This window comes from Cupressus sempervirens, chromosome 3, assembly GCF_028749045.1.
Source record: "Cupressus sempervirens isolate cs-2001-9-10 chromosome 3, ASM2874904v1, whole genome shotgun sequence".
NCBI classification, from domain to species: Eukaryota; Viridiplantae; Streptophyta; class Pinopsida; order Cupressales; family Cupressaceae; genus Cupressus; species Cupressus sempervirens.
The window spans coordinates 79,265,909-79,276,781 of record NC_143120.1 but is presented as its reverse complement, the minus strand read 5'-3'; the positions used below and the strand labels follow the sequence as shown (position 1 = coordinate 79,276,781).

Genomic DNA, 10,873 nt, shown 5'->3' with positions numbered 1-10,873 from the left:
CTAAGGGTTTTGAGTTTGTTGTTATGATGGGATGTTAAAAAATTTGGGCATGTGAAATTGTCGGAGAAAAAGATTTTTCGGATGTTTCATTTAAAATGAGGGTTTTGGGGGGTAGCATGCATAAATGACCTCTTGGGTAAAAATAGACCTCACCATTGGATTCGGGTCGACATTTCGATAAATTTTGATATATAATATGCCCTAGTTTGGCCATGTTCAGAGGAAATAAAAGAGTTTTTTAGTTTCAACCCATGATGGCTGTCAAATTTAATCCCATCGAAATATTCGTCACTGAAAATACTAAAAAATGAAAAATCGCACTGAAAATGGTAAAAAGATTGTCTTAGTAAAATGGCCATAACTTTCTCTCAGAATATCGGATTTCAGAGTTCTTATAGGCATTGGAAAGCTAATTCAAAGCACTACAACATGGTATAGGTTTGGTTCTATGATTTTGAGATTTTGTTAGGTTTTAAGAGCCCTAAAGTCAGATGTTATTTATTTTGAGCATGAATTAGGGCATAACTTGGGCATATGGAGTCAGATTTTAGACTTCGAGTAGTCAACAGAAAGCTCTTGGAGAGCTCTACACATTGGTTCAAATTTGGTGCAGGTTTGGCATGATTTATTTGTTGATATATTAATCTGAATAGTTTATAGATATATTTTAATTATAGTAACATTTTGAGTTTATGGCATTGAAAATTTAAGATTTGATGTCATTGTATACTCAGTTCATATTTCAGATTGGTCTCATGATGATATGGTTATCAGTGTTTGGTTTGGATATGTATGATGACTTGTTGGATCTACAAGTTGTGCAGTGTTGTAAGCGGTCTATACTTACAGGTTGCATTTATAACTTGGTTATGGGTTGTCTTTGCCCATTGATCTTTCATTATTTATGCATATTCAGATTGGTGGCTTGGATTTGGGTTGTCTATGCTTTAAGTCACTTGATTTTATGATTTTTTCTTCATGTAGAAGGGATGAGATGTTGTTACCAGGTACAATCATGGTGGAGTATTGTGGTTGACTATGCTGACAGGTTGGACACTTTGAGAGCCAGATGGTCAGTTCATGGATGTGATCATGGTGCCATGAATTTTAGCATGACATGATTGGATATATAGGTACATCCTTGATTTTCATTAGCTTGGTTTTTTGATTTAGTTATGGTGGTATATCTTCTTGGTTAAGGATCATGGTTATTTGGTTTCTTTTGAGGAGCTCATGATGTGCACTTTGAGTTCTTTGATGGTTTGATGCCTTGGTTGATTCTCATGGTAAGAGGATGTATTTTTTCATCATTATGTCATGGATAGCCTGGATACATGGTTTAGTGGGAGCTTGTGACAGTGATGAGGTGACAGTGCAGGATTAGTTCCTAGTTTGGTTTGGATCTTTAAGTAGGAGATGGATTTTATGATGCCATAGGTGACTTGGTACCACAGTTGAGTGGGAGTTGTTGGCATTGATATATATATTGAGTGTTTGCAGATGTTGGAGGTTTGTCTTAGATCATGTTGCTGCAAAAGCATCTTTGACATTTGCATGGTGCACTTGTTATCTTTATGGTGTGTGAAGATGGTTAGATCTTGAGGACTCATGGAGTTATTGGTTATTTCCATGGTGTGTGGAGATGGCTCTTCATGGTATGTGGAGATGGTTTTCTTCATGGTGTGTGGAGATGGTTGCATCTTGAAGACTCACATAGTTCTTGGCAAAGGTGTGGTTTATGCTTTTATTTGGCATGTTATCCTTGGTATAAGGATGGTTTCATTATTATGTCATGGTATACTCTTGATATGTGTTTAGAGTTGTGACATGTTATATTTTATTCATGTAGAGCATGGTATCTCTTTGGTTGAGATGGTTAGATCATGTTGTCATGTTTATGTTTCTGAGGCCATGGTTGGAACTTTGACATTGATCTTGATTTAGTTTCTTGGTATTGAGCACACTGATCATAAGCTGGATACTTCATGATATTGCTATGTTGCATTTGGAGTTGGCATGGATTGATTGGTTACAAGTGCTCATGGATACTTAGAGACGATGGTGATGCTGATTTCTCTTGGATTAGAGAAGTATTTGTTGGGACGATTGATGATTTCAGCAAGAAGTCTGAGGGGCAGTCACCTGATATGGACTTGAGAGGAGATTTTTCTTAGATGAGTCTTGGTTGGAGACTTGGGTATCTTGATGAGCATTCTCATTCCCCACTCTTGGTCTACTCGACTGTTTGCTACTTGAGAGGTATAGCTCATTGTTTCTCTTAGTTGCATTATATTTATACCTATCTTTCATGGATATGGATATTGAGCTATGGTACATGAGTTAGTTCTGGAGGGTTCATTTGAGAGATAGTTTAGCATTGGTTATCTCCATGTGCATATGTTGTTATGCTAGTTTAGTTTGGGAGATGGTTTTATATTGGGCATATTCTTTGGTTTAGGAATGGTTTATTGAGTTTGATCTTCTTGTGAGAGGCTTACATCCATGATTAGTTATATGGTCTGGTTTGGGTGTTGTTGTGGCTTCTTGTTGGGGTTTTATAGAGGAGATCATACTTGCATAGTTTACATCTAGAGGTGTGCGTAGAAGGATATGATATAGGTTATGATTTGCATGGTTTCTCCAGTCTTGATTATCTTCTTGGATATTTAGTTGTACCTACATTGGATTTGAGATTGGTTAGAGATTGTGATCACTAGTTTGTGCTCATGTATGTCATGTGAGAGATGACATGGTTATTCCTTTACCTCTTTTCTCTGTTGGTTGTGGAGAACTTGGGAGAGCATTAGAGACTTGTTATGAGAGTTGTTCTTGCAGGATATCAGTTTATGTATTGTGGATGTCCTTGATACTACATGGATTCACTTCTTTGAGATGTTATGAGTGGATTGGTTATAGATTTGACATTATCTTTTGCAGTGGGAGCTTCTTGGTATATATGTGGCAGGTATTACTCTTGAGGCTTGTGATTGCAGGTTATAGATTGGATATGTCAGTGATATGAGATTCACTTATCATACCTTTGAGGTATGGATAGTTGGATGGGTTTGGCAATTTTTGTGGGTGCTATTTCAGAGATGGATATTTTGAAAACTACAGATACATGTGATTACCTTGGATCAAGTTTTTTGTACTTGGAATTTTAGTTGGTACATGATTTTATGATTTTTCTAATGTGACAAGTTGGGTGATTTTTTCTTTGGATGGCTTCTATGTATGTCTAGTGGCAGTGGCATAATAGGAGGTGGGATCATTCATGTTCAAGATGCTAGATACTTTGATTTTGTTGCGGGTACCAAGATGGAGCACTTGGTGTATTTTGATCCATGATGGTGGATGTGCTAGGAGGGATTGTTCCCTTGTTCATTTATGTGGCTACGAATTGATCCTATGCAATGTATACAACAAGTGGGAGATTGTTGAGATAATGGGTGTTGCACACATTGTATAATATTGTTTTTTTACTATTTTATTTTATTATGTAATGTTGTGCCTAGATGGACGTGCAACATGTAAAGATTCCCATGGAATATTCTTGATGAGTTGTATTGTAACATTGTGAAAATATGTCATGTAATTATTTAATATTGGGGAAAAGAATTAAATGCCCAATATTAAATGTGGGGTTAGTGGGTTAGGTAGCACATGGTTTATGTAATACCACTTAGTGGTTTTGTGGGACTTGCTACTATATAAGCAGCCACAAGGGTAGTTGTTGTAGATAGTAAGAGGAAAAAGGGCAAGAGTTGAGCGGGACAAGGCTTGACAGGTTAGTCAAGGGAGCATTTGTGAATGTTGGAAGCATGACATGGGATGTGTGGATTCATGCTTATTCACATAGTTTGCTTGGTTATGGCTATGGCCATGAAGGCTTCCATGGTTGTATGGCAATGGTATTTTTTGCTGAATAATACATGGTGATGGATGCTTTTGGAGGCTGGGTTTTTCCCTCAATGAGGGTTTCCTAGGGTATATCTTGTGTGACAATTTTGTGGGTATGTTGTTTATTATCTTGCATGTGGATTTTAATTTCGTGTTTATTTCATATCTATTATGGGTTATGTGGAAACGGTTATATTCTGTGTTGCCAAGTCCAAAAGAAATAGGTCCAAATGCTAAACACCCTCTAAAGACTCAAATCAAGTCTCAACCTAGGATAAACCAAACCAAGGGAAGAAATAAACTCACCCAAGAAAATCCCCTGTTGAGTAGAGAGAGGGTTAGCTCTTAAAAAGGTAGATAGGTCACCAAAAATTGATGACTACACAATCCTTATCGGCCCACATCAACCTTGCTCGTAAAAATCCCAATTGTTGATATTGGTCCCACTACCACCAGATATCCAAGGCTCAAAAATCCCTTTCAAAACCATATTCATAGTCATGTTGGAGTACACTGCTTCAGTATAGAGGAAGCCACAAAAAGTGTTGAGAGCCATCAAAGGGGGTTCTAATTCATCCCCCTAACCATCTAGCTTAGTCACAATACTTTCCCTAAAGACATCACCCACATAGGATTCCTCCGCACCAAAAACCCTAGAACCACAACCACTTTTGTTCCCACCCATCTAAGAGTTGTTAGAGTAGCTTTCCTAAAAAATGATACGGTTATGATTGTTTGATATTATGTAGAATGTAACTTGAAAAGATGTTACCACTAAAGCGCCATAACATGAAGAATGGCTAATGTTTATTTCATTCTCATATGTAGATTTTACCATTTTTCTAATGAACATGTCTGATTAGAAAAGCTCAAAATCTCCCATCTTGCATTAGTTAGGTTTTGATTTATTATATTTATGTAAAATTACCATCCAAAATGACATGGCCACTCATAAGTCATGGCAAGAAGAATAATTAATGTTTATTTCCTTCTCACAAGTTGATAATTTTACCACATATCTATTGCATACATTGCTAGTAAAAATCAGAGGTCTTCCAGCTTGTGTGAATACAACTGTGATGTGAACTCTTAAAGGTTCACTTTGAAAGACAATATTTCTATGTAGATGTTGACTGACCAATAGTGTTATAATAATCTAATCTTGGAAAAGGAAATTACCATTCATGGCTTATGGAAGCCATTAATGCATACTTGGTTACATCATACACTTACATATATGTGTGTCCTATTAGAAGTTTATCTTATATTGAAAGAAAAATATTGAGTCATGTTTCAATGCAACTAAGTTTATTTATAAATAACATAAGGTATTGTTAGTATTTATTATCAATTTACATATTGAATAATCATTTTATTTTAGCATGCATTAAACTAGTAGCCCACATTCAACAAAGTGGTGTATAGTTTCAATGGTGAAAATGCATAGGTTTTCTTTGCTTGCACTACCCTAAGTTTACAAATTAAATTACATGTTACATTTTATTATATAAATTCAACTCATGGTATCACATATTTCAATCTCAATTATAATTAATTCTTGGAGATTTTATAAGTAATTCTTAGAGATTTTATTATTGATCCTATTATTTATTTTTCACCACCTTAGATTAAATTTATGAGTGGATAATTTTACTTGAAAATCTTTTTCTCATCATCATCATTTAACTTCAAATTATAATGCCTTAGATATTTCACAAGTTGTTGTAATTCAACTTAGCACATATCACATTCAATTGTGTGTCTGGTTATTATATTAGAAGACATTTGTCCATCAGAACTATAATATTTGGACAATCCACATGAATATTAAAGATAATTTCTGAATTTGATTGTTTCAACCAAGAGGTTTTAGGCACATGTGGGCCCATATCGGGTTCCTAAATCTTCAAGTAGTGGTATTCATTGGTTGGTAGCTCAGATTCCTCGCTAGATTGCCTCGTAGATTTGAACCCTCCATTAAAAAAGAACAAAAAATACTTGCATGTAGTAGCTATACTTCACTATTTTCCAAACATGTCTTCCTAAGCATTTGGAATGTTACCATTTTAACATATACGTGGCCATGCTTCTTTTAAGAATTTTTTTATAAAATTAATGATAGATTTTAACTATCATTCCACATTGTTCAAAATATGTATTTAGTGCATTTGAATCTGACAAGAGATCGTTCCGTTGTATTCCTTTAACAATCAATAAAGCTTCTATTCATCTCTTAACATCTCTTAAAACTGACTTAAACAAATTCATTTTGTGTAGGTCTAGTGTCTTTGAATACATATTTAAGGGCTCATTTGGTTGCTGGAATAGGAAAAGAAAAGTTGGAATACGTTTTCTATTTTCTGTTTGGTTCGTCACTTGGAATAGGGAATAGGAATACGTATTCTCATTTTGCCTCTAAAATGAGCTTATACTTATTCCAAAAAATAGTTGTTATTGGAATAGCCATTCCTATTCCCAATATTACATGCCTATTCTCCATTCCTATGCTAGCGACCAAACGGGCCCTAACAGATCCATTTTGATTTGATTGTATCATTTGAGATACCATTCTTAACATCTGGGAAAATAAAGTCAAATTTTGCCTATTTGAAACTTTTAACCTAAAAATTAAGCTACTTTAGAATGTGATTTCGTATGGTTGTAGATCTCATATATGTGAACAAATCTATGCTTCATTACCCCTGAACTAAAGCTTCTTTTCTGAAAGATTTTCACATATATTCTATGATTTTCAAAAAAAATCGATAACATTATGAATTTTTTCAAAAATTTTAGCATTTCATCTTCATGATCTACATAGTTTGTAGTAGAAAACAACAAAAATATTTTCCTCCAATTTGAATATATACTGTAAGCGATTAGATAATTTGTAGTAGAAAACAACAAAAATATTTTCCTCCAATTTGAACATATACAATAAGCATAATCGTTTACAAGGAGGAATTAGGGTTCGTTAGGGAGAATGCTTAGAGGACATCATAGTTTTGAATTCAGAGAAATCCAACACTCCATTACAATCCGAATCAAACCTGCATATCATTTTCTGGCATGTTTGCGAATCTAGCCCCCGTGGAATCAATCCCATTGCGGAGAGGACATGTTGAAGCTCATTAGACGATATGTACCCATCTTTGTTCTCATCAAACACTCTGAACGCCTCCATCAAATCCTCAGACTCGTCTTTTCCTTCAATATCTTGATGATCGAAGATGGAATGGTAAAACTCGACAAATTCTTCAAATCGAAGGGTGCAACAATCCTCTTGGAGAGGTTTTCCCAGCAAAGATCTCACATCACCTTCGGCCATTGATATTCCAAGCTTGTTAACGAATCTACACACTTCACCCACATTCACCACTCCATCTGCATTTTCATACAACATCTCATACACTCTTCGAATCTCATCCAGATCGGCCATTACTTTTGAAAACTGTAGAAGCGGCTCGATTGATCTTCAAAGTTTGGATATAAAATCCTGCGAAAATGTAAGGAAAGGTAATGTGAGAAATGAAAAGAGAACACAAGAAACCTTATAAGATTAAAAAAAAATCCCTATAGGATTCGTCCCAATATATCATCCTTAGGAACGTAATGTTATATATAGAAGGAAAACTCCTCGCCAAGCTTTAGGTTGGAAATAGGGATGAAGGATCCCTCAACCGCTATAGAAATGATGCCAACAATTACTCCTACATTTGCGTGGCGTGTCAGCATTCAATTCTTCGCTGGAAACGCATTATTGTTGTAAACATGACAATGGATTGGACAAATAAAAGAGGACAGCCAGCGAATAAACAATGATGTTTGCGCGTAATTCCAATGAAACTAAAGGAAATTGTCTTACGTGACGGCAAAGGTCTACATTTTAATGAAAGAAAGTGTCCCACAAGAGAGACAAAGTATCCGGGGTTACTGATAAAACGAATAGTAGCGCGTTCGGTCTCGCAAAGGTTCGAGGCCATGGCCGATTTTTCAACGCGTTTTACACTGTTTTCTATTAGATCTCCAGAGCCCAAAAAAAACATTGCTTCATGTGGATGCCTGCACACGATTTTTGTAATATTTTTTCTTTAATGAAAACAGATGCGCTGTCCGTCTCACATATAATGTTTTATTTTCAATTGAATTTTGTGGTGCATTTAGAGAATAGGAATGTGTGTCATCTATTTAAAATATTTTTAAAAATATTTAATTTTTTTTGATGTTAGGACAAATATTTATGTGTGGGTTATAACTGACAAATAAATAATATTTAATAAGTTTCTAAATGTGTAATTTAAAAAAAAATTGTTGTAAAATTATTAATCAATTCTTAGCATACGAGGAACCTTTCTTAAGAAATTATTATCTTGTCTAACTATGTTTAATGTCTCCTCAAGTTATTAACCAAATGTCAATACATCACTTTTTCTTTGAAGAGAAGAACATGATGCCAAGCTCATTGTTATTCTTCAAGGACACAATGAGGGTGCTTCTCATTCAAAAATTCATCAAGAACAAGGGAAACATTTTCATGCTACATGGTAGCCATAAAATATAATAAACACAAAGAACCCACCTTGCATCCACCATATAGCAACATCAAGGATGCCATCTTCTTTGCAACCAATGCCAAAGACAAGAAGGCAACCAAAAGTAAGAAAAAACAAAGAAATGCCTCCAAATAAAAAACAAACGACAAAAAATAGCTGATGTAGAAACAACCACACAATAGAACACACAAGATCTAGGCCAAGGAAATTGTCTACACTATCTTCATTACCTTCTACTATTGCATCCTCATCTGCATCTTCTTTATTTCAAAATGCTCCTCCATGCAATTTATTTCTCTCTACCATGCATAATGAGGTGAGTTTTGCTAACTCTACTTTTGTCATCATTTAAATTAGAAAACTCAGTTTTCACATTGCATTTGACTTTAATTAAAATTTAAAAAATGATCAAAACTTTAAGGTGTAAGTTATTACCTAAACATCATATGCTCCAATTAATTTTAATGTAAAATTCACACACTCCTTGATGTTGTGCAAGGCCTAGTGAATCACCAAAGGAGATGATGTAGGCCCCAACAAATAACCACATAACAAAACTATAATAGAGAATACAAGATTTGATATATAATTCAACTCTTTGTTCATCAAATAAATTACTACATATGTATTAGGTTGTAAGGCCTTCCTGATTACAACCAAATACATAAATGACTATAGTAATAGTTCTACAAAACCTCACAAGATCAACACCCTATATAGCCCAAATTCACAAACTAGTATAAACCCCAAGAAGAATCTAAATTTGTTCTCACAAGCCACCAAGTAACCTTCTTATATTTTAAGCCCATACTTAGCTACTAGCTATGCTAAACTTCACTCCTCTCAGCTACTCTTGCTCAACTCCATCATGAATAATTACTCAAGCAATCACAAGATCCCTCCACTATAATATTTGCTACATAGTTGGGATAGAATTTTTCTACCATACAAGAAATATGAGGCGTATGGAGATTGTCATACAACAAGAATGGTAGTCAGAGATGTCCCTACAGTAGTTTGGGATATCTCTATAGTAGTCTAGGATGTACCTATGGTAGTCTAGTATGTACCTACAGTAGTTGGGTGGGATGTACCTATGGTAGTCTAGAATGTCCCTAACATAGTCTAGGATGTCCCTATGGTAGTCTATGACATACTTGCGATAGTTTAGTGATATCCCTATGGTAATCAAGGATGTACCTATGGTAGTCTATAATTGTCCCAGAATATGTCCATACCTTCTTTAGATATTTTCAAATCAAATCAGACAATGTAAATAAAAATGGAATAATGGAAAATAGGATTGCTTTAATAGTATTTAGTTGTCACAAAGCTAATGCTTAAATTTGCCAACTAGGGAAGCTCTTAAACTTCCAAAGTAGCAAACAATATAGATTTCCAATAGGAATTTATAAAACAAAGAAATAATCCAAATCACATACCTAAAACAACTAACTTGACAAACATATATAACTCATTGAAGGAAAACTCCTAAGGGTCAAACAACATATTGAAACATGATAATAAAAATATCTACACCTACATAGAATTAAAAATGCACCAACAATAGACAAAAATCAGTCAGGACCCCAAATAAAGTTATTAATTAATTTTATTTAATGATGGGGATATTATTGTCCTCCTATACTAAAAATATATTGTCACCAAGCAATTATAAATCTGATTTTGGGAAGCATTTTGTAATCAACTTCTTCAGTTTGGAATCAGGCACCAAGTATATCTTATTGTTGTAGTAAATGATATTATCAATCACTTTGTATCTTTCATCATGTGTCTAACCATCCATCAACTGACATGAAAAAGTGTTATTGGAGTACTCGAACAATAGATGGGCCCTCGAATAATCCTAGGAATAGGGTAAAGCATTGACTGTCATGTTTTTACTTGCCACCAAGGCATGAGATTTCAATTTTGGGATCATATCATGTTTGAAAATGACCTCCATATTCTTGATTGTGACTTCCCTTGGTCCTATATTTGAGATTCCTCTAAAAAGAACCTTATTTCCATCTATCTCAAATTAAAAGTGCATCCTCTTAAAGCTTTGGGTGTACTAATCAAGGGTCTCCATCCACTAGATGCCCAATATGATATCAGTGTCAACCATAACTATGATAAAGAAATCATCTTTCAAAGTATAGTTTTCCACAAAAATGTTGAGCTATGGAACCATATGAGTGTAGGGTAACAAGGTCCCTCCAGCAACCTTAACCTCAAATTCTCTATGTTCTACTACATGCAAGCCCTTAAAGGTGACCAATGAACTATGAATTTTTGAGAAATCTTTCACTTTCAAATGCAAATTGTCATTTAAAAATTAGGAATATGAAGATGAAGTAAATTAGATTTTTTTTAGGATTTCTTATCTAGATTCTAATATTTTTTAAAATTGATTTTAT

General features: G+C 34.6%; 1 pseudogene across 1 annotated transcript; it reads right to left on the bottom strand.

Annotated features, from left to right (window-relative positions):
• Positions 1 to 6,787: 6,787 nt before the first annotated feature.
• Positions 6,788 to 7,547, bottom strand: LOC149564864 (calmodulin-like protein 2 pseudogene; annotated as a pseudogene). The gene has a single exon (XR_016361458.1). The product of XR_016361458.1 is annotated as a calmodulin-like protein 2 pseudogene (transcript).
• Between the last annotated feature and the right edge of the window lie 3,326 nt (positions 7,548 to 10,873).